The sequence below is a fragment of the Eriocheir sinensis genome, chromosome 47, assembly GCF_024679095.1.
Source record: "Eriocheir sinensis breed Jianghai 21 chromosome 47, ASM2467909v1, whole genome shotgun sequence".
Taxonomy (NCBI): Eukaryota; Metazoa; Arthropoda; class Malacostraca; order Decapoda; family Varunidae; genus Eriocheir; species Eriocheir sinensis.
In genome coordinates, this window is record NC_066555.1 from 3,794,708 (window position 1) to 3,819,312 (window position 24,605).

At 44.3% G+C, this 24,605-nt stretch overlaps 1 long non-coding RNA gene across 2 annotated transcripts in view; it reads right to left on the reverse strand.

Annotated features, from left to right (window-relative positions):
- LOC126981286 (uncharacterized) overlaps positions 1 to 24,605 on the reverse strand; it is a 170,728-nt gene that overhangs the window by 9,075 nt on the left and 137,048 nt on the right. Inside the window, exon 5 of one of the 2 annotated variants that reach the window (XR_007733875.1) lies at positions 148 to 290. This is a non-coding gene — a long non-coding RNA (uncharacterized LOC126981286). Of the gene's footprint in view, positions 1 to 94; positions 291 to 24,605 lie in introns of both variants that reach the window. The other variant, XR_007733874.1, reaches the window with a different exon arrangement.

The following is a 24,605-nucleotide window of genomic DNA, read 5'->3' on the forward strand; positions in this document are numbered from 1 at the left end:
GCTGTGAACGGGAAGAACACTCATGACAACCCGACATAGCTCTTCTCTGGCCTTAAAAAGTAGTCGTAAAAGAAGCCAAAGCGTTTGATATTACCAGTGGAAGACTCTGGAGGAATACTGCAAGGCTTCATGAGTAAGAACACCCACCAATAACACAGCGAAGGCGTTGCAGAGGGAGACAGCAGCGGCGTGGCCCTCCCGCACAGCACCCAGACCGTCACTGGGCTCTTCTGCTTCACTGACGGGTCGGAATACGGCGGTTCGAAACAATGGGACTTCTGCTTCGTTCACTGTTGAAGAGATAGCGGACAAACATATATAACACCTCGACTGTACTGTAATAAAACACATTTAAGAATAGTTTAGAGAAGCTGTCGAGTGTATGGGTTAAAATGGAAGGGAAATGAAGGAAGGAAGAAGGAAAGAAAGGAACAAGGGGAAGAGGAAGGAAGGGAGAGTAGGTTGAGAAGTGTTTCAGCTTTGACTCACTGACACTCGGAACCACAACCAATAACCACGCAACTGTTTGGTTTGGTTAAGTAGCTCCGTGATAGGTGACGCAGGGGTAGCAAATACGCACTTAGAACTAAAGAACTTATTAACAAACACACACACACACACAAAAAAAGAAGCCATCATCGAGCCTAGAAATGGAAACAATACTCGGTCTTGTTTGCGCAGTGAAGCAGAACACCTTTTTTTTTTCCTTTTCTTTTCCTTTTTTTTTTTTTTCAGCGACCACCGGAGGGGAGTGAATACGAGCGGTTTTGACGCGTTTGTTCCCCCAACGCATTTCGAGGCTCAAAACGTTCTCTGTGATTAATTTGCCGACTCATCACTATCCGCACATCATCTCAGCTCTGGGGAAATTATGTATGCGGTTCGGTTATCATGTAAAGAGGGTGTTAGCGGACAGCGGACAGCGGAGCGAACTGGGACGCGAGGGGGGAGGAGGGGGCGGGGAGAGGGAGAGAAGGACGAAGGGGTAGGTGAAAAGCGGGTCGAAGGGAGTGGGCAGAGAGAGAGGGCGTGTGTGGGAGGAAAGGGGAGGGAGGGGGGTGAAGGGGGTGGGCAGGGGGAGAGAAAGTATGGGACTTGAAGCAGGGGAGAAGAGGGTTGGTGGAGGGAGAGGCTGTGTGGGAGGCGAAAAGGGGATGGGAAGAGGGAAAGGTTGTGTTTGGGAGGGAAAGGGAGGGAGGGGAAAATGGGGCGGGAGAATGGAGAGGGAGTGTGGGAGGGAAGGGAGGGGAGAAGTAGGTTGGGAGAAACTTGAGGGGTTGAGTAGAGGGAGGGGAGTGAGGACGTGGGAGGAATTGGGTGGGAGAAGATTTTAGAGGACTAGATAGATGGGGAGGGGAGTGGGGAGACAGAACAGAACTGAAATAGAGAGGGTTAGGATCGGGGAGGACAAGAAGGCAAGGAGACGAGTGGGGTGAGGCTAGGAAACGAGGAGGGGGATAGGGTAGAAGGAGAGGAGAGGGGAGAGGAACAGGAAGAAGGCGGGCAGGGTGGGGAAAGATTCTAAGGTGTCGGGAACTTTGTCTATAAAATTTACCTCCCGTTAAATCACATATGTAATTAGGGAAGGATGATTCACTATTGTGGGGAAATAGCACTTTGAATAATAAAATGGGTTAAGTTTATTATAATTCAAGTAATTCTACGACGGTAAATACTAAACCAACCGAGTCATCCAGCACACCACCACACTCCCGAATAAGTACAAGACTATTTTTCAATGGTGTATTCGGGAGATTAATATATCATCGAATCCCCTGATGCTATTACCGATCCGTAGTATAAGGGAAATCAATCGTTGTACCGCTCGTCATATTGGTTTTCGTAAATCTGGAACCACGTGAGTAACAATCATCAGTAGTAGTTTAGGCGAGGGGGTGTTTTTCTTTGATTTCAAGCGTGTCAACACACCTGTGATATCCACCCGATTCTTAATTATCTATTACGGTGAAGTTAACTATTTTTCACATGTGGGGAGGGTGGGGGGGAGGATATGAGGACAAGAGATGAGTGGGGTGAGATTAGGGAGAGAGAAGAAGAGAGGGAGGGTAGAGGGAGAGGGTGAGGAATAGGAAGAGGGCGGGTTGGGGTGTGATAGAGGGGTGACTGAGTTTAAAAGTGAAGGAAGAGGAAGGAAAGACGGAACGATGAAGTAAGAAAGGAAGGAAAGGACAGAGGGAAGGAGTAAAGAAGAGTAGAAATAACAGAATAGAGATGAAAGGAAGGAATGGAAGAAAGGAGGAGGGGAGCAAAAAAAGAAAAAAAAAAGAGATGAGAGAGAGTAAGTTTAATGAGGCGTCCAGCCAGTCAATCAGGGCTGGGAATGAAGGTAATGAATCTAGGCGCTTAGTGTGGGTGGCTGAGTGTGGGTGATCTGACGCGTTGTGTGATGCAGTGAAGGCAACGCTGCGATCAAACCTGAATAAAAAAAGGCAAAAAAGATGTAAGGAAATAAAATCAACGAACTTGCATGTATTTTTGTGAGCAAGGAAATCAACGACATATAAGACCACAGTAATAAAAGCGTTTAATTTAATGTTATAAAAAAAAGCAAAATAAGAAAAAAAATACATGTAACTAAATCGGGTTAAAAAAATAGAGAAAACAAGTGAGAAACAAGACTAATAAAAGAATAAAAGCCAGGAAAAAAATATGAATAAAATCACAAGAGAATAACACTACTATAAATACCTGACAGAACATCACCCCCAAAAAGATACACACACACACACACACACACACACACACACACACACACACACACACACACACACACACACACACACACCGACGCCCGAGGGAGGAAAGATGGAAGGATGAGTGGGAGGAAGGGTACGTGCGCCCACTGCGGTAACGACAGGTAAAGTCAGGTGATCGCCCTCCGCCCTCCGCCCCCTCCGAGGAAAACACACGCACACATGCACGCACACGCAATCATCATCATTAGCATTCCCCCTCCCCCCCCTCTCCCCCTGCTCCTCCCTTCTTCCTCCACCCACACTCAGAAAGAAAATGATAAGGGAAGGGAGCGAGAAAGGACAGTTGGAAAAGATTGAAAGGAAAACGTGAATGATAGAAAAGAGGGAGAGAATGAGGAAAAGAGAGTGAGTCCGAGAGGGAAGCATGGAATATAGAAGGGAGGGAGAGAAGGTAAGGAAAAGAAAAAGGAGAAGGAAAGAAGAGGAAGGGGAGAGGGAGGGGTAAGGGCAGTAGGGATGAGAGAAGAATAGAAGGGAAAGAGGAAAGGTAATGAAAAGAAAAACTCAAGAGATGGAAACATTGAGGAAAAGGAGAGGGAAAGAAAAGGAAGGAGAGAGGGAGAGGAAAGAGCTGTATTGTACTCTTAACTGAAGAAAGAGGAAAAGAAAAAAAAGAGGAAAGATAAGGAAAAGGAAGAAAGAGAAGAGAGGGAAGCATAAAAGAAAAAGGAGAAGAGAATGGGGAGAGGGAGGGAGAGGGCGGTATCGTGCTATTAAATGACGGAAGAAAAGAAGAAAAAGAGGAAAGATAAGGCAAATAAAGAGTCAGGAAAGGGAAGCATGAAGGAAAAGGAGAGCGCGAGAGAAGAGGAAGGAGAGAGGGAGGGGGCAGGAGCGGTATCGTACTGTCCCTCAGGCGAAGAACTCAACATCCCTCGAGCCCTCAAGACCTGGCGGATTTGCATCTAATTATTGAGGTGAACCGGGGGGAGAAGGGGGAGGGGGGGGGGGGGGGACGGGCCAGGTAAAGGGTTAAAAAGACTCAGTGCACGTGGACAACAAACAAACAAACAATTTCTAAGCGAGACGAAACAAAAGTAAACGAAAGGTGCTGTGAAAATAATAATTCGTGAATGCCTTGCTTATTTGTTTGCTTGTTTGTTTTCACGGTTTTGCTTGCTTGCTTGCTTTCACTGCTTCTTTCTCTTGCTTTCTTTCACTGCTTCTTTTCTTGTTTGTTTTCACTGTTCGTTTTGCTTGCTTGCTTTCACCGTTTCCTTTGCTTGCTTTCAGTGTTTCCTTTGCTCGATTCGTGTGTGTGTGTGTGTGTGTGTGTGTGTGTGTGTGTGTGTGTGTGTGTGTGTGTGTGTGTGTGTGTGTGTGTGTGTGTGTGAAGTGCCTTTTTCTGAGTGCCTGCAAGTTTTATATGGCAACTATTACCCATCGGTCGTAAGTCACAAACTGCCACTGTCTCGATATCCTTCGCTTCGCCCCCCCCCTCCCCTCTCTCTCACTCTTTCTCTCTCTCTCTCCGCATCCTATCAAGCTTATCATAACCCACACGCTGCCTACGATCCTTAACCTACACGGCGTGGGTTCATGAGCCAAGACATGCATCGGGAGAACCAGTAGGGGCATCGCAGGGCTCGTTCTGGTACGCCCATCACAATAAACACTGGTACTTGAAGATACGCCAGTACCCTTTTAGTGCGATAGCTGCATCCAAGACTGAGGGGGAACTATCTGAAGTCTTTTGACATACACCGCGCCAGAGAAAAACAAATTAGGAGTCGTTTAGAAATAGAAACTCCTACGGAAAGTCATACTATCCACGCAGCCCCAGCCACAACAGACACACACAAATGCCCTTCAGTACAATTGCATCTGAGATTAAAGGAAAACTATCTAAAGCCTTCCACATTCACGGGTAAACCACAAGCCTAGGGGACGTGTAGAAATAGAGACTCCTATTGAAAGTCATATAAGAAACACAGCTTCGGCCACAGCCATTCTATACGTTAAGAACAGGACGTGGGACGGACCTACGAGGCGGCTGGTATAAGCTGGCTATAAACGTTGACCCTCCGCTTCAATCTGTGTTCTGGCGCCAACTCCTTGCTGTGGGAGTGAGCTGGGAGTGTCGTGGAGGAGCGAGAGATGGATGAGTATGAGGGATCAATATAATCATCATCAGCAAGTCTTTGGGGGCCGAGGTAAAGGCGATTCCAATACCTTTTCTGATCAGCCTCTCAGCGCCAGCAAGCACCGGACCCTGAGTGCTCTACAGCCATAAGGACGGTGAATACGAGGCAAGATGATGAACAAAAACATTTAGAGAGTCCAAAGAGGGTACTACGTTTACTCCTAAGATGCTCATGGTATTAAGTGGTATATCGAAGTAGTCTCAAAGGATGAAAAGTGAGCGAAGCGGTGGAGTAGAGGAAATAAGGTGGCAAAGCTGAGAAGTATTTATCGTGGTTTATAATGTTCGTTGTTAGTTTGCAAGAAACAAGAGATATCTGCAAGGATTCAAGACTCCTTGCGACGCTGTAACCTGCTTGCTCCTTTCTGAGCTTGAAATAATAAAAGAAAAAGTCAGAATACATGGAGCAAGTGAACTATTGAGCGTGTAAGTTAAGTTGACCCCTTGGATGCGGAATTCCTAAAAGAAGACATCACCAAGCTACAGGAGTGGAGGAAAGAGTGGCTGCTACAATTCCGTGAAGAAAAATGTAAAGTCATGCACCTTTCACAAACGACAAGTCCATCCAAGACAGTCTGTTGTGTGGTGATACTTTCCTGAACGGCTTCTTTCCCCACTCCTTCAATAACAATTACAAACACAACACTCTTCTTCATATTCTTTAGCACAGTACAGATTTCCACTCCATTCCTTAATACTAAACATTCCCTCTCGTCCCTCCCTCCTCAATCCCTTCAACATCCCTTTCTAATTACTAACACAGCACTCCTCGTAATATAACATAACGCATTACAACTTTCCATTTCTTTTCCAATCCCTTCAACACCCCTTACCATAAAAAAAATACTTACATAACACTCCTCTTTATATGACTCAACCCTTAACAATTCCACATTTTAAGTTTAGAGAGAACTTAGTCTCGGTTACTCGTTTCTGGGATATCATTTAACACCACAAAAGCGTCTCGTCCCAACTCCTGCTTTTTGCTCTTCTCGGAAACTATTTACTCGAGGTGGAAGTAATTGGGGACGTCTTCAGCGCCATCTTAATTTATGCCACGCTGGTATAATATATCTTTCTTCTCGAGGCCCGCGGAGTACGCTTTTTATGTGTAAGTACCTGGGAACAGTAATTTAATTCAAGGTAACTTCTTTTTTCCTCGAGTATTTTTTTTTTTGCACTCCCTGCTGGCCGACCTCCTTCTCTGCTGTTTCTTTTCTCTTTTTATTTTCTGCTTTTCGTGACTTGTTTTCTGTTTTCTCTCTGTTTGTTTTCTTCTTGCTTTTGTACTTCCTCATTATTTCCAGCACGCATTCGACTTTTTCCTTTCATTTCTTTCTTATTTTTTTCTTTTTCTTCCTCTTCCTCTCTTCTTGCTCTCGTACTTTCTCATTCTTCCAGCACGCATTCGACTTTTTCCTTTCATTTCTTTACTACTTTTTTTTCTTCCTCTTTCTCTCTTCCTTTCTTTGTTCGTCTTTCATTCTTTGGTTCTTTCTATTTCTTTCGTTTCTTTCTTTCTGTTTCTCTTTCGGTTTTTCTTCCTTCCTTCCTTTTCGGTTTTTATCTGTCTATCCCCTTTCCTGTTTATCCGTTTATATGTCAGTTCGTCAGTTCCATCTATTTATTTCTTAACTTTTTACTCCACTTTACTGTATCTATCGCCTAGTTCCTCCTTTTCTTTACCTTATTCTTCCATTCGTTCTAATTTAATCTCCTTATTTGTTTCTTCTTCTTCCAAATTTAATTCATCGCTTTTTTCTTTCATTCCTATTCTTTTTTTTTTCTTTTATTTTCCTCTCCTTTTCTTTTCTGTTCCTTTTCTGTTCCTGTTCTGTATCCTCTCCTTTCCTATCCTTCCCCTTTTTTCCTTTCCTTTCCTTAATTTTTTTCCTTTTCTCTCCATTCCATTCCTTTTCTTTCCTTCCCTTTCCTTCCCTTCCCTATCCTATCCTTTCCTTTCCTTTTCCTTCCCTTTCCCTATCCTTTCCTTTCCTTTCCTTCCCTTTCCTTTCCTTTCCTTCCCTTTCCTTCCCATCCCTTCCCTATCCTTTCCTTTCCTTCCCTTTCCTTTCCTATCCCTTTCCTTTCCTTTCCTCTCCTCTCACCTCCTCGTTCTCACCCACGTCCTCGTCCTTGTAGTCGGTTCGCAGGTGGTAAGAGGAGGGCAAAGGGGGAGGGGAAGGGGGGAGAGGGGGCGAGGGAGGGAGGGTGGAAGGGGGCGTGTCTGTCCTGGACGCTAGACTTAAAGAACAAGACAGAATCCAGAAGAGGCAGGTGTTTGGGGAGGGACTTACGCTGCACCTTTTTGTATATCTTTACTTTTACCTGTGTGTGTGTGTGTGTGTGTGTGTGTGTGTGTGTGTGTGTGTGTGTGTGTGTGTGTTTCTCTCCTCTCTCCTCTTCTTTCTCAGTCTGTTATATATCGTTCCCATTCCTCTTGTCTTCTGCTGCTCTCATTTCCTCTTTTTTTTTCATTTCTTCCTCCTCTTCCTGTTTCCTCTAATGTTATCCCCTTTTCTCCTCTTTTCCTCCTCTTCTTGCTTGCTTCCTTTTCCTTTTTTTTCATATGCTTTTCTTCTCCCGCTCCTTTTCCTGATCCTCTCTTTCTCCTCTTGTCTACTCCCTACTCCTCCTCCTCCTCCTCCTCCTCCTTCTTCATACTACTCTTTCTGTGACTTTTCTGCTTGTTGTTGCCTCTACCTCTTTTTTCCTCCTTCTGCCTTGGCCCTTCCTCCTACTCCTGCTGTCCACTCCCTCCTCCTCCTCCTCCTCCTCCTCCTTCAGCAGCACGTCTAAGCTTCTTCGTTAAAACTTTGTCTCCCACGAGGATGAGTTCGCTGCCCCGCTAACCCTTCGCTGACGCCCTGCTGATCCCCCGCTGACGCCCTGCTGACCCCCTCCCGCCCTCCCGCTGACCCCTCGCTGACGCCCCGCTGACCCCTCGCTGACGCCCTGCTGATCCCCCGCTGACGCCCCGCTGACCCCTCGCTGACGACCTGCTGACCCCCCGCTGACGCCCCGCTGACCCCTCGTTGACGCCCTGCTGACCCCCTCCCGCTGACGCCCTGCTGATCCCCCGCTGACGCCCCGCTGACCCCTCGCTGACGCCCTGCTGATCCCCCGCTGACGCCCCGCTGATCACCTCTGACGCCCTGCTGACGCCCTGCTGACGCCCTGCTGACGCCCTGCTGACCCCTTCACGCTGACGCCCTGCTAACCCCCTCCCGCTGACGCCCCGCTGACGCCCTGCTGACGCCCTGCTGACCCCTTCACGCTGACGCCCCGCTGACGCCCAGCTGACGCCCCGCTGACGCCGCGCTGACGCCCCGCTGACGCCCCGCTGATCCCCTCTGACGCCTCTTACGGCCGAGGCAACTAATGACGAATGTTACAAAACTACTTTATCTCGAAGCGATGATCAAAGTTTTTGCATTAACCTCCCCATATTGGGACAAGGAGGGGGGGAGGGGGAGGGGGAGGAATGGGTAGGAGGTAGGGGAAGGGGGAAGGGACGGAGGGAGGTTTAAAGGGGGGTTGGGGGTTGGGGGTCGTTGTGGGTCGGGAATCTGTTTCTCTCTCCGTTTGTCTGTCTATCTATCTGTCTGTGTCTGTCTGTCTGTCTGTCTGTCTGTCTGCCTATCTCTCTCTCTCTCTCTCTCTCTCTCTCTCTCTCTCTCTCTCTCTCTCTCTCTCTCTCTCTCTCTCTCTCTCTCTCTCTCAGGGAATATAAATCTCCCTACCTCATTACAGATTTTAGTTAGGCTGTCTCCCATTATTTTTTTGTTTTAATTTTGGAGCAAATAAATCATTCTCTGATTTTCCTATTTTCTATTGTTTTTTTCTTTCGCTTTTTCTATTCATTTTTTGTGCGTGGAGGGGCCGCAGGTCACCACATGAATTTAGATAGCCAATTTTTTTTTTTAATTGCATTTTTTTTTTCGAACGATGGTCTGTCTGTCTGTCTGTCGGCGCGTCTGTCAGTCTGTCTTTCTGTCGTAGTTTTATTTATTATTGTTCTCAGTTTGTCTGTCTCTATTATTTTATTTTATTCCTTCTTTCCAACCTTGTCTAACTTTTATTTATTTGTCTTCCTGTCTGTCTGTCTGTATGTGTCTGTCTGTCTGTATGTGTCTGTCTGTCTGTCTGTCTGTCTGTATGTGTCTGTCTTTCTTCATATCTTTTTTGCCCTCCTTTTGTCTGTCTGTCTGTCTCTCTTTGCCTCTCTCTCCATATTTTTCTTCCCCCCCTCTCTCTCTCTCTCTCTCTCTCTCTCTCTCTCTCTCTCTCTCTCTCTCTCTCTCTCTCTCTCTCTCTCTCTCTCTCTCTCTCTCTCTCTCTCTCTCTCTCTCTCTCTCTCTCTCTCTCTCTCTCTCTCTCTCTCTCTCTCCGGGTTGCATTCCAGCTTTCTATTATTTAATGGTCACACAAGAAGTCGAGGTTTTGTGAGCCGGAGGAACATTCTCATTTCCTCTCCGTCTTCCCTGTAATTATTCTCCCTTCTCTTTGTCCTTCAATTCTCTCGCTTCTTTCTTTTCGTCCTTCTCCTCCTCCTCCTCCTGTTCCCTCTCTTCCCTGCTCTTCCACTTCTCCTACCCCCCCTTCTTCCTCCTCCTCCTCTCCCCCTTCTCCCTTCCTCTTCCTCCTCTCTAAGATATTCTCATTTTCTTATTCTGTTTCAATCTTTTCCATGATTCGTTTCAAGTGTATTTTTGTTTTATATTTTTCTTACGAGTTTGATTTCTTCTTTCTCCCATTTTCTTTAATTCTTTCTTTCGTTACTCATTTTTCCTTTTTTTTTCTTTTTATCTCTTCCGTTTGTCTGTCTTCTGTGTTAAATTTTTTCCGTAATTGTGAGTCTTTTCTTCCCCTTCCTTCTTCAACAACTCTTTTTCTCCATTTCTTCCTTCTTTGATTTTTCTTTTCATTTCTCTTTCTACCTCCCATTTGTCTTCTGCGTTAAACTCCTTCCATATTTTCCGTTTTGAAGTCTTTCCTCTCCCTTCCTTCTTCTATTACTCGTTTTCTCCTTTTCTTCCTTCTTTCATTTTCTTTCTCTCCTTCTTTTCCTTCTCTCTTTCTATCTTCCTTTTGTTTTTTTCTTTTCAACTATTTCCATGTCTTTTTTTTTTAGCCTTTCTTCTCCCTTCCTTCTTCAGCTACTCATATTCTCCTTTTCCCTGTATTTTCCTTCTTTTCTTCCTCCTCCTATTTTCCATTTTTATCTCTTTTCAACTCCTTCCATGTTTTTTCTAAGTCTTTTCCTTCTGCTACTATTCGAATGCTCCTTTTTCCTATATTTTTCTCTCTTTTCTTTCTTACTTTCTACGTATTGCGCGACCTCGCTCTCTTCTATTTTTTACGCCTTTTGCATTCACTTCTTTCTCTTTTCCTTTCCGCCGTCGAAGGAACAACAATCAAGTCGAGAAATCTTAACGGGCGTGTACACAGCAGTCTTTCGAGTTCTGACAAAAATTCTGACAACTAATCGAGCGGCCGAGGGAAGTTTTTGCACCTAACACATATTTTTTTACCCTCTCTCTCTCTCTCTCTCTCTCTCTCTCTCTCTCTCTCTCTCTCTCTCTCTCTCTCTCTCTCTCTCTCTCTCTCTCTCTCTCTCTCTCTCTCTCTCTCTCTCTCTCTCTCTCTCTCTCTCTCTCTCTCTCTCTCTCTCTCTCTCTCTCTCTCTCTCTCTCTCTCTCTCTCTCTCTCTCTCTCAAATCTCTCGTTTCAGAGTTTACCAGCGAAAGATGTGAGAGAGTGAAGATGCTGCATGGTCAACTCTTGCATAAGGGATTGGGACAGAACAGGGATGAGCTAGAGTAGAAAGTCGTGTGCAGCGGGGTTGACCTGCACTCTTATAAGCCTGTAAACTTGTCTAGGAAGCGAAGGGGGGAAGGTGGAGGGGAGGAAGGGCAAACATAAGAAAAGAAGAGAGGTGTGACAAAGGGAATATAAGAACGAGGGAGAGAGAAGGAGAATAAGGATGTGACATAGGAAGGTCATTATGAGGAAAGGGCGTGAGGGGGAGAAAGGACCTGTCAGTAAGATGAAGAAGAAGAAAGTAAGGGAAATGAGAGCATAGAATATAGGGAGAAAAGTTTGAGAGGAGATATATATGGAGGAAAAAGAATGAAAAGAAGGAAAATATGAGAAGGTGGAAAGTGAATGGGGATAGTAGGGGAAGGAAGGGGTATAGAAGGGGTGAAGGGAGGTATTGAGTCGAGGAGTAAGTCGGAGTGGTAGATAAAAGAGAAGGTAGATGAAGTGAGGGAGGTATGAGTAAGGGAATTGTAGTAGAGAGAATGAGGAAGTGAAGAGCAGTAGAAGGGGAGGATTGAGTGTCAGGAAATAAGTTGGAAGACTAGAGAGAAAGGGAAGAAGGTGGAGGAAGGGAGGGAGATAAGAGGAAAGGAGGGACAGCTGAAGGGATGGAGGTAGATGATAGTTCCGTGGAATTACGTACAGGCTGATGTTGTAACGAATGGAGAAATAAAGAAAAGTAAACACAGATAAAAACGAATAAGAAGAAGGATAACAACGAGAAAACAAAGACGCGGGAGAAGCAATAAATAAAAGGAGAAAGAAGGAAAGAAGAAGAGGAGAGGAAGTAAACAAAAAATACAAAAATAAAGAGAATAGACAGGAAGATAACAACCACGAGACAACGAAGATGAGGGAGAAACAAATCAAAAAAGGAAGAAAGAAAAACAGAAGAAGAGGAAAAGTAAACAAAAGCCACATAAAAAAGAAAGGAGAATAACAACCAAGAGAAAATGAAGACGAGTGAAACAAACAAAAGAAAAAGAAAGAAGAAGAGAAGGAAACAAAAAGGAAATAAAAAAAGGGAGTAGAAAGGGAGATAACAACCACGAGACAACAACGACGTAGACGAAACAAAAAAAAAAGTAGAAAGAAGAAGAGAAGTAAACAAAAATAAAAGAAAACGTAAAAAAAAGAGTAGAAAGGAACAATGGAATGAAACAACAACTACGAAGACGAAACAGATAAAAGAAGAAGAGAGAAAAAAAGAAAGAAAAAGCGGAAAAGTAAAAATAAATAAATAGGAAAAAAACGAAGCAAACAAAAAATACACACAAAAAAAAAAAAAAAAGGAGAAAGGCAAATAACAACCACGAGACAACTACAACACCGAAGAAGAAAGAAACAAATAAAAAGAAGAAAGAAAGAAGAAAGAAGAACAGGAGGAGGAGGAGGAGGAGGAGGAGGAGGGTGAGAAGACCGAGGGAGGGGGAGGGGAAGGAAGTTTCTATTCAGTTGGCAACCACTTAAAATCTCCCTAATTGGTCTGGGTGCAAGCAGGACTCTTTCTTACGCCCCACAAAACTTGTAAAACTCCGCGAGGTAATTAAGAAGCGTGTATCTTTCCTGCGTGAACTTGGCGGCGGGTGAGGGGATAAGGAGGAGGAGGAGGAGGAGGAGGAGGAAGAACAGAAGAAGGTGTAGGAACATGAAAAGGACGAGGAGGAGAACTAGAAGGGAGAGAAAGGGAAAAAAATAAGTGTAGGAGACGTAAGGGTTGAAGGAGGAACGGTGGACAGGTGTGAGAGAGGGAGAGAGAGACAGGTAGAGGTGGAGGAGGAGCGGTAGACAAGAGAGGGAGAGAGACAAGTGAGGGAAGGTAAGTAATAAGAGGCAGAGAGAGTAAAGAGGTGTCAAGGAGTCGTGTTTGTCAAGAGTTCGGGGAAAGGAAAGGAGGGAGAAAGAGGCAGGTGAAATATTAGGGAGATGATACAGGTGTGAAAGACAGGTATGACGAAGGGAGGAAAAGAGGGAAGGAGAAGAATAAGGGTAAAAAATATGAAGAGAGTTATGAGAAGGGAAGATGGAGGAGGAGAGGAGGGGAAAGGGGTGGAGGGAGGAGAGAAGAGAGGAAGACGAGAAGAGTTGAGGAAGAAGAAAGGGCGTGGATTAATTGATGAAGCCTCTCTCTCTCTCTCTCTCTCTCTCTCTCTCTCTCTCTCTCTCTCTCTCTCTCTCTCTCTCTCTCTCTCTCTCGGCACCCGCGGCAAAGACTCAAAGGAATTACAACAATATATCGCCGAGTTGGTAATCCCTTGTAATTAGTGGTCAGCCTTTTTGATCTATACATTTTACCTTTTTTGTGAATATTTTATCTCCCTTTGCCAGCGTGTGTGTGTGTGTGTTGGGAGGGAAGGGAGGGGGGTTTCTGTGTGTGTGTGTGTGTGTGTGTGTGTGTGTGTGTGTGTGTGTGTGTGTGTGTGTGTGTGTGTGTGTGTGTGTGTGTGTGTGTGTGTGTGTGTGTGTGTGTGTGTGTGTGTGTGTGTGTGTGAGTGTGTGTGTGTGTTTGACGGTTCTTTGTACTGAAATTTACATACGAATCATTCATGGTCGATAAACTATTTTTTGTTCTTTTTTCTTTCCAGGTATATATGATTGCTCCTTCTTGTGGGATGAAAGTGCATTATGTTCTGAAATCACAGTCAAATGTAAGTTCGAACACATTCAAAGGGACATTTTTTATTAAAGGAGTGTGTTTGTGGGATTTTGTTGTTGTTGTATTTGCCCTTGTATGTATTCTATGGTGTAACTATCACTCACATACAAACAAACAAACAATCACATACCTACACTATTAAAACACCTTTCTATCCCTATTCTGAAACTCCATTGCTACCCACGGCTTTCTCTCCCCATCCCTTTGTTCTTTATTTCCTCATTAGCTAACCAATCTCATCCACCACACCTCGGGAACAAAGACTGAACGGAACGCCACAAGAGGCAAAATCGTTAGCCAAGCAGACTACCGAAAGGGAAGTCAGGGTCAGGTAGGGTGATGTTACGGGCACGGAGCCATAGAAAGGTGAAGTACAGGTGCAAAAGATGAGTTAGATGAGAGAGAGAGAGAGAGAGAGAGAGAGAGAGAGACGACGACGACGACTAGACAGACAGACAGACCAGCACACACACACACACACACACACACACACACACACACACACACACAGACAAATAATTTAGATGAAGCGACAAGGGTAATTAGTCTCTCTCTCTCTCTCTCTCTCTCTCTCTCTCTCTCTCTCTCTCTCTCTCTCTCTCTCTCTCTCTCTCTCTCTCTCTCTCTCTCTCTCTCTCTCTCTGACATATCTCTTTATACGGTTAAAAAATGAAAAAAAGCAACAAAGGGGAAAGCGACACAACTGAGGCTTCGTACAAACTCGGTGCTGTATATAGATGGCGAGAGGGAAGCACTTCTATACTAAGCTTTCTGGACTTTTACCGTCAACGCGTAAGTTTTCTTCTTGGTGCAAACTGAAGGATGTCCGTAAAGATTCATGAACGCTTACAAGGGGACCGACTTACAACACTCCTCCATACCGTAGCATCGTCAGGAAAAAAATAAAATAATAGAATACGGCATGGATGATTTACAGGTCGAAGAGAATGTGAGAGCAAACGAGTCTTCATCAGCATCACAAGATCACATACTCATGATAATGGTGATGTCTTAGGGTCGTAATACAAGACATATCGCTGCCCAAGAACATATATTTGACAAGGCTTTTAGTAGGAGTTGTGGGCATTTCCAGGGGTAGTTTTATGGTCCTGGTGGCAGTGTGAGTCTTCTTCCGTACCATGAACCTGAAGAAACACTTATTGGAACCCGACTGACCCCCTCTTTGACCTTTAGAAATGGCTGATGTGAGAAGCGAGTGTCTTATAATATCAACCTAATTAGTGTGCTATACCATGCACAGGCCGCGGCGTTGCCTGAATAAGGAATGCGTTTAGGAAATGGATGTCTCACGGGATGCTGAACTGCAGGAAGGCATTGAAGAGCATCCCAAGAACACCAACCTATGATAAAAACGTCGCTTCAGTATGTCACGCAAGTACAGGCCACAATACACACACACACACACACAAAAAAAAAAAAAAAAAAAAACGTCTGTACTTCTCTAAAGGTTCGGTTAAGGCCTCCAAGACTTCACTGTTCTCTCGAAGCAGAAATAGAAGGAATGAGACGGTGAGACGCGTTATTAAGGATGTGAGTGTTACGCGCACCAGCTACGCCTGTTTTTAATACCGTTACCTTGCTATGAGTGGTCGAGGAGCACCAGCGAGGCATACAAGGCTGCTGCTCGCCTCCCAAATGCACCACGGCCGACCGTCTTCAAATCTGCATCACGGTCCTGTTGTCGTTTTTTGTTTCCTCCCTTTCCTCTGTCTTTTTTCTTTTATGATGCCTTCCATTCCTCTCCTTTTTTATTCCTTTGACTTCCTTTCCTCTCCTTTCTTTACCCTTGCCTTACTTTCCTTTCCTTTCTTTTCCCTGCCTTTCTTTCCTTTCCTTTCTTTTCCCTGGCTTTCTTTCCTTTCCTTTCTTTTCCCTTGGCTTTCTTTCCTCTCCTTTCTTTACCCTTGCCTTACTTTCCTCTCCTTTCTTTTCCCTGGCTTTCTTTCCTCTTCTTTCTTTACCCTTGCCTTCCTTTCCTCTCCTTTCCTTTCCCTGCCTTTCTTTCTTTTCCTTTCTTTTCCCTGCCTTTCTTTCCTCTCCTTTCTTTTCCCTTGCCTTCATTTCCTCTCCTTTCTTATTCCTTTGCCTTCCTTTCCTCTCCTTTCTGTCGTCTTGTCTTTCTTTATTTTATTTGACAAACTTTCCTTTTCTCTTCTCTTGACAACCCTTCCTTTCATCTCTTCTCTTTTATTTCGCTTTCCTTTCATCTCCTTTCCTTTCCCTTGCTTTCCTTTCTTCTCCTTTCTTTCCTCTCCTTTCTGTAGTCTTGTCTTCCTTTCTTTTCTTTGGCAAACCTTCCTTTTCTCTTCTCTTGACAACCCTTCCTTTCATTTCTTCTCTTCTATTTCGCCTTTCTTTCATATCCTTTCCTTTCCCTTGCTTTCCTTTCTTCTCCTTTCTTTTAACCTGCCTTCCTTTCCTCTCCTCTCTTTTATCTTCCCTTTCTTTCCTCTCCGTTCTCTTCCCCTAACAACCTTTCCTTTCCTCTCACCCGCCGAGCACTGGCCGGCACCTCGACACGACCACTTGGCAGCGGCGGCGTAAGTGGTGGGGTGAGTCACGGGTCGGCGGCTCACGCGGGGCCACACTTCACGGCGGCGGCGGCGGTAAATCACGGCTCGTGGATCTGTGGCCCGGGCGACGAGGGAGCGGCCGAGGCGAGTCAAGACCGAGGAGGACAGGGGATTCCGAGGCGCAAACTTATAATCGAGTTTTAAAAGTTAATTCTGCCGTGTTAGCAACTTATTTTTAGCGTGAAGTATATATTTACCGCTGCGACACGCCGTGATGTATTGGGGGTAATTATATTAACTTCACTTTTAACCCCAGCGTCCGAGTAATTGGCTGGATATTAGAAGGTCCCTCACAAACACGCGAGACAGATGGGGAGCGGCGGGGGGCTGAGGGGGGCGAGGGGAGGATAGGGAGCTGAGATCGTGGGGTTCTGGCAACAATGATCACTTTCCTCGCGCCAATATTACTGTTTTACGAGATTGCCGTTGTCGTATTTATGTTCTTGATGATATCTGTCCTGTTTTCGTGAGGGCGAGCAGGAGTCCCCCGTCCACCGTTGCCATATTATCGTACTCAGAGCATAGTATTTACCGGTTTCTGACGCCTAACTATCGCCAAGAAACATCAGGATCTAACTCTTTTAACGACAACTATAACTGAGTTTCGTTGTTGGAGCCCAGAAGACAGTTTTGGGGTAGGAAGTCGGGAAATATAAACGGCTGAGTACGACAATCTGACAACGTTGCCACCGTCTCATATACAGCACGTGTGTGTCCGAGCGTGGAGGACCCTTCACGATGCTACTCAACGTAATTTCAGTGTGTCTCATGAGTAGCGCGAGGCGGAGAAAATGTTTGCCGAGTTTGTGATGAGAGAGCGAGACACTCTCAGAGGGTCGTATTACAAGAAATGTCGCAGCCCAAGAACACATAATTGACAAGGCTTTCGTAGGAGTTGTGGGCGTTTCCAGGAGTAGTTTTATGGCCCTGGTGGTAGTTTGACCCTTCTTCTGTACCGTGACCCTAAAGACCCACTCATTAGAACCCAACTGACCCCCTCTTTGACCTTTAGAAATAACTTATGTGAGAATCGAAAGTGTTTTGTAATACCAACCTGAGAGATGGAGCGGTAAGATACGGTTGTCCATAGTATCAAACGCTTCGAAGTCTTGGTACTACATCTATTTAAAAAGGGTCTCCCAGAAATTGTCGGGGTTTCCTTTCCTGGGAGGTTTCATGACCCTGGCGGTAGTTTTGGAAGGCTTCTGTGCCGTGAACGGGAATACACTTATGACAACCCGACGTAGCTTCTCTTTGGCCTGGAAAAACGTTCGTAACAAGAGCCTAAAACGTTTGATAAATAATACAAGTGTGTGGTCGCTATTCTCAGACGCTTCCACCTCTCACATGAACTACTCCCAAAGGTCGAAAAGGAGAGTAGTTGAGTTCTAGTGAGTGTTTTTGCAGGTTCATGGTACAGAAGAAGAGTCATACTAGCACCAGAGTCATAAAACTACCCATGAAAATACCCCAAAACTTCTACGAAAGCCTTGACGAATATGTGTGCTTGGACGCCAAAGTTTTTAAGACTATACTCCTGTGTTCTCAAGTGTTGCCTGTCGCCGCACCCTAACCGGGACCTTCATAAGCGAATTAATAGTTCTCGCTTCAGGCACCGAAGCCTCCATAGCAGCCAGTCATCCTTGAATATACTTTACATTCAAGAGCAGGGCAAATATGTATTCCTACTCCTTCAATCTATAGTATTTGCTTGGCCTGCATCCTTATACATATCTCCTAAGCGAATTATTAGCTCTAGTTTGAATACCGAAGGGTCTATGTCAATCATCCTTAAATATACTTTACGTTCAACAGCAAGGCAAAGACATATTCCCACACCTACAATCTACAGTAATTGCTTGGTCTGAATCCTTCGAAACGCTTAATAAACTCTACTTTGGGGAGCCTATCAAGAGCGTTATTGTCATCAGCGTCGATTAAACAGTAGCGCAATAATTTTATGTTCAAGAGCAGGACAAAGACATTCCCACTCTACAATCTACAGCATTTGCTTAGACTGTCCCCTTCGAAATCCTCCATAAACTCTATTCTGGAGAGTCTATCAAGAGCGTTATTGTCATCAGCGTCGATCATGCAGCAGCGCCCTGAACTTCGCGAGGCCCTTGGAGGTCAGGCCCAGGCGGCAGTCCTCGAAGTGCTCGGCGAGATGAAGCCGCCTAGGTTCACGTGCTCTTCGGGGAGATCAAAGTTTGTGTTTGGGAAGTTCCGGGATGAGGCAGCACAGTGTTTGCGTGTGTGGCGAGAACACGAGAACTCGGCCGCGTGGCGCATGCTGGGGAGGGCGCCGCAGTGAAGGTACACGTCAGTCTATCTCGGTTTAAGTTGGAATTTCTGACGTGTGTAGTTGACCTCCACGAACGGGATGGACGAGATCACGGTTTGTCTATTTATGCAAAGACAACGCTAACGCATATATCGATAGGTGACAGGCATTCCAAAGGTCTATCCCGCCCTTTCAACCTTCTAAATAAACAACCTTGAGAGGAGACTGAGAGAATATCCAAAAAAAGTTCACCATCGGATAAAACTAACCGATCCTGCCAAGAAGTGCTCAAGATGGGAAGGTCGTCTGGGTTGAGCCTCGCCAAGTTGAACTCAAGGGACGAAGAGGCGATTTCTCCTTCGTCCCCCGCCCAGTTCCCATTCTCCCCTCCGTCCCCCTCCCCTCCGGCATCTTCTCTCATTGGTGATCAGGCTTATTAGGGACAGAATTAAGCTAATGACTCCTCCATATACTATTTTTTGGGGCTTATCTTCGTTGCTGGGGCGACGGGAGCCACGCGAGGCGCCTTATTAATTAATTTCGCTGATATACGAGCGCCGGGAAGTTTTCTTGGGGGGCGGCGCGGCACCCGATCACGCACTCCGCCCCTCGCGACGAATGATAAATCGCCCCGCCCGTGTAATTAGCTTTTCTTTTTTTAATCATGTTTGGACGTGTTTAGTAATTAGCGTTGTTTTCTATCCGTCCTGCAATATGTGCTTTGGGTGGACTTTGACGATTTTTTTATAACCTTTTCAAGATCATACAAAAATAGACACCTGTGACACAGTATTCTGTTGCGTTTTTTCTTCCTTTCCTCGGCTTGTACACGTGGAATGAACGTATTTATTTAGTGAGGTTGGTGACCCCAGAAAAATAAATAAGACATTACAAACATATTTATCCCTATTGCAATCCTTTAAAGGGAGGGAGGGAAGGAAGGAAGGAAGGAGGGAGAGAGGGAGGGAAGGAAGTAGGGAGGGAAGGAAGTAGGGAGGGAGGGAAAGTGGGAGGGAGGGAGAAATAAACTGACTGGCTTGCATTTAACACTGTACACACGAATATAAGTAAAGAGCAGATGAGCCATAGCATAATATTACCATTCTGTCATACACTACGCGCTCCCTTTACGATATATAACAGACACTATTATATGCAGTAAACACACGAAACAGTTGCTTGAAGTCTTAAACGTCTATAAGGATACCGACCTAACACACTTGCCACTAAGCCATAGTTATCTTTTCCAATATATGTTTCAGAGGTTATGAAATGGTTATAAGAGGCGGGGAAAGGAGAGAAGGAGGAGGGAGGAAAGATGAAAGGGGAAAGTAAGGAAAAGAGGAAAGAAGAAGGGAGGGAAGGAACAACTAAGAGGAAGTGAGGAATGAAGATAGAGGTGGAAGAGAGGGAGGGAGGGAGGTAGTCAGAGGTCAGGCAATAGTTGAAGGGTGGTGTGGAGAGGTCGAGGTTGTGGATGTTTGAATGAGCGACTTGATGGGTGGCTGCGTAGAGGGAGCTAATCTATACACCGCAGATTAGACATATTACTACTTACAGGATGCAGTGAAGATACCAAGCATAGTCGAGAACACCTTACTTCTGGAAAATCTGAAAAAATAACGAAAAGAAGAAATTAGAAACAAAAGCGAAGCAGGAATAGCGATTTGAAAAGTAAAGCATGCATAGAAAATCATAAGAAAGAAAAAAATAGTTTAGAAATATGATCGAAGTAGGAAGAGTGATTTGAAAAGTAAAGCATGCATAGAAAATCATAAGAAAGAAAAAAAATAGTTTAGAAATATGATCGAAGTAGGAAGAGTGATTTGAAAAGTAAAACATGCATAGAAAATCATAAGAAAGAAAAAAATAGTTTAGAAATATGATCGAAGTAGGAAGAGTGATTTGAAAAGTAAAACATGCATAGAAAATCATAAGAAAGAAAAAAATAGTTTAGAAATATAATCGAAGCAGGAATAGTGATTTGAAAAGGAAAGAATGTATAGAAAATAAGAGAAGGAGACATGACCAAAGCAGGAACAGAAAATAGAAAAGCAAAGCATATATGGAAAACAATAAGAAAAAAGGAAAAAAATAACCGAAGCAGGAACAGTGAATTGAAAAGGAAAGCAAAAGAAAATAAGAAAAGAAAAAAAGTAAATCAGAAACATGACCGAAGTAGGAACAGAAAATAGAAAAGCAAAGCATATAGAGAAAATTATAAGAAAAAAAAAAATCGAAGCAGGAACAGTGAATTGAAAAGGAAAACAACAGAAAAGAAAAAAAGTTAATCAGAAACATGACCGAGCAGGAGCAGTAAATATAAAAACAAAGCATATATAGGAAACAATAAGAAAAAAATAAGAAAAAAAACCCCGAAGCAGGAACAACGAAATGATATAAAAACCTGTATGTATATTGCCGGAGCTGCGTCTTGCGGGCTTTTCTTCTCTTTTCACTGCTTTTTTTTACCCTTCAGCTGTCTCCTCCCTTGCTATAAAAACAAAACAAAACAAAAAAATTAAAGGCAAAAAGAAAGAAAGAAAAAAAAATGAAAACCGGAAGCGTATACATTGAAGTTAATCCAAGTCGGTTCGAGCTTCTCTAAACTAACTTTCTCTTCAGGCTTGTTCAGACAGTCAAGTCTTCTATTAATTTCTGGTTAGTGGACTTGTTTCTGTGTCTCCCGGGCTGGTTGCGTGCAGAGTTTGAGAGCTCCGGGACCCGTGGGAGGAAGGAGTTTCAAGCTTTGTATCTGAGAGGAGAGAGAGAGAAAGAAAGAGAGAGAGGGAGGAAGATAGATAGGGTAGGTAGATAATCACATGTTTTTTTCCAGTTCTACAGATATGCCACCTTGCCCGAGTCTTGTTCTGCTGCTTGATAATAAACTATAAATGAAGAAGGAAGGAGTTTCAAGCATTGTATCTGAGAGAGAGAGAATTATTACTAGTTCCCGTGTATATATATATCCTGACGGCGCTTCTCTTTTATAATGTTATTTTCGAAAGCTTTGGCGAACGTGACTGAAATACCAACGGTCACTATCACGAGAATAACACGTCCTGGGGCGGTAAAGGGAGCCAAATTTACTCTCTCTCTCTCTCTCTCTCTCTCTCTCTCTCTCTCTCTCTCTCTCTCTCTCTCTCTCTCTCTCTCTCTCTCTCTCTCTCCGCTTTTAAACTCAGACAGACGACCTATTTTGAACCTCATTGCCTTGTTTGGTATGTATTTCTATTCATTTATGTCGCCTACTCCATCTCTCTCTCTCTCTCTCTCTCTCTCTCTCTCTCTCTCTCTCTCTCTCTCTCTCTCTCTCTCTCTCTCTCTCTCGCATCAATGTACTGCACCAATATTATCCTCCTGCTACTCTTCCTCCTCTCTCTCTCTCCCTCACGCAGTACTTTTCCATCGCTAAATTACAATGGGTACAAAAACTCTTAGGCTCAGCGAGAGAGGCAGAGAGGCACAGCGAGACCCGTTTTCCCTCTCGCTGGCTACATACAAATTGTCGCGGATAAACTTTTCTCTTCGCCTCCGTCAGATACAAACTACGTATTCGAATTGCCTGAACCCGTAGCATCTATTTCCTCTCCCTCTCTCTCGCCGCTGCGTACCTCAGGCAACGCACGCATACTTGACAAGGTTTAGCGGGCGTTTTGGGCATTTCCATCGGTAGTTTCATGATCCTGGTGGTAGTGTGACCCTTCTTCTGTACCATGAACGTGGGAAAACACTCATGACAACCCAATTCATCTCCTTTTCGGCCTCTGGAAATGGGTGATGTGAGAGGCGGTAGCGTCTGAAAATACCAACCTGTCTGTTTATCCCGGCTTCCAATTTCGGCGTGGTCACTTTTTCGGTCGAATAAAAACAGCAAATACATAGAAACTGGATAAGAAGGAAACTAAAAGGGAACGTTGGCTGCGGTGCGGTATAGCGACACGTAATCTATCGCTCGCCAGTGTGAGGGAGAAGTAAGAAAACTGCACTGAAGGTATAAATGAGTTTGCGTTAATTTTGAGAGAGAGAAAGGAGGGACGCCGCAGTGGGTGATGATGATAGCCAGTTCCCTGCCGAGCTGAGTGAGGGAAGGAAGAGGAGGATAAACTGAAATAAAAGAAAAAGAAAAGAAGGTGAAGTAGAAATATCAATCACTCAATCAACGAGAGTAAGGAAGAAAATAGAGGTCAAGAATAGAAGTCTGTAATAATAGTGAAAAAAAGAGAAAAAACCTTCGCTGCCAAGAATTTTCAGCTGATGAGGAAAGGAACGAAAATGAGGTAATAAAATAGAGAGAAAAGAATAACGAGAGAATTGGGAAACAAAGACGGAAAGGCGAAAGTACTGCAAATGGAAAACAAAAAATAATACAATGTGTCTAGGGGAGTATAACGACGATGATGATGATGATGATGATGATGATGATGAAGAAGAAGATCAAGAAGAATAAAAAGAAGCAAATGGAGGCTTAAAAGTAATACAGAACAAATGAAGAAAATAAATAATAAGAAATAATAAAAATAGATACAAAAGAAACAAGACAAAATGAAAATAAGAAAAGCTAAAACAATGTGGAGAGAATGAACGGAGAGGTAACCGAATGAGGAAAGCAAGTAAAAGAGCGAGACAAATGAAATACGGAACAAAGAAGAAATAGAGAGAAACAGAAAGGAAAGAAAAAGGAAAGAAAAAATCGGAAACTGAAATCGTTGGAGAAAATCGAATGGAAACAAAGAAAGAGAGAAAGAGAGAAAAAATAAAACGATGGACACAAAATAAATGGAGTTAGCGATGAGAGAAAGTTAAGCTCAGTCTTCGTTATTGGCACTTTCCCTCAAAATCTCTCCTCCTCCTCCTCCTCTTCCTCCTCCTCCTCTCTCCTCTTCCTCCTCCTCCTCCTCCTCCTACCTTTTCCTCTCCGTCTCCCTCCCTTATTTCTATTCCCCTTTTTTTACCTTCCCCACTCTCTCTCTCTCTCTCTCTCTCTCTCTCTCTCTCTCTCTCTCTCTCTCTCTCTCTCTCTCTCTCTCTCTCTTATTCCATGTTTTCTCTTCGTTTTTCTCCTTCACTTCTAAATTCTCCATCCTTTCCTAGCCATTCCATCTTCCTCCTCCTCCCCTCTTTCTCCCCTCTCTCTCCCCTCCCCACAGACCTATAACTCCTCCTTTATTTACTCCCCTCCTCTTTCACGGCTTCTTTAACTCTATTTCTCCCCTCCCTCCTCCTCCTCCTCCTCCTCCTCCTCCTCCCGTTTCACTAAACCGCCGCTTCGAAAGGTTTAATAGACTCTTATGTGACTCCCTCTTCCTCTTCTCCCTCCTCCTCCTCCTCCTCCCCTCCTCCCCTCCTCTCCTCCTCTCCTCCCCTCTCTCCCGTTTCCCTTGATTGGTCTGCTGATGGCAAGGCTGATAGTGGTGATGATGGTGATAAAAATGATGGCGATGATGGTGATGATGATGATGATGGTGATAATGTTAAGGTCTTTCCTCATATTTCTTCCTTTACCACCACCATCACCACCACCACCACCACCACCACCACCACCACTGTTAATTCTGCTACTACTACTACTACTACTACTACTACTACTACAACTACTACTACTACTACTACTACTACTACCACTACTGCTACTACTACTACTACTACAACTACTACGTTTTCTTTTTCTCGTTTCTTATTTCTTTTTATATTTCCTTCCCATTTCTTTCATTTTCTCTCCCCTAGCTTTCTTATCTCTAATTCTCTCTCCCTTCTTTTCCCTTATCTTCTCTTTCTTTCCCTTCCTCCTTTTCCCTTCCTTTCCTCTCCCTTTTTTGCTCCCACTCATCTTTTTCCTCTTCTTCTTCTTCTTTTTCTTTTTCTTCTTTTACTACTACTACTTCTACTACTACTACTACTACTTCTACTACCACCACCACCACCACCACTACCACTACTACTATTACTACTACTTCTACTCGGCATACATTCTCGATCTTATATTCTCCCCCGCCGCCTCACAAAATTCCAATACAAGAATACATTTTCCTGTGATCGTAAAATAGGCCTTAAAACAAAACACACAAACCACCGCCAGCCATCTTCAAATATACGTTACGCTGCTGTGGCCTTCCTTCCTTTCTCTTCTCTTTCCTCTCCTCTCCTCTGTATCCTTTCTTTTACCTTTTCTCTCACGTCTTTTCTCTTGTTTTCCCTTCGTTTCCCCTCTCTTTTTACTTTGCCTTATTTCACTCTTTTCTCTCTCTCTCTCTCTCTCTCTCTCTCTCTCTCTCTCTCTCTCTCTCTCTCTCTCTCTCTCTCTCTCTCTCTCTCTCTCTCTCTCTCT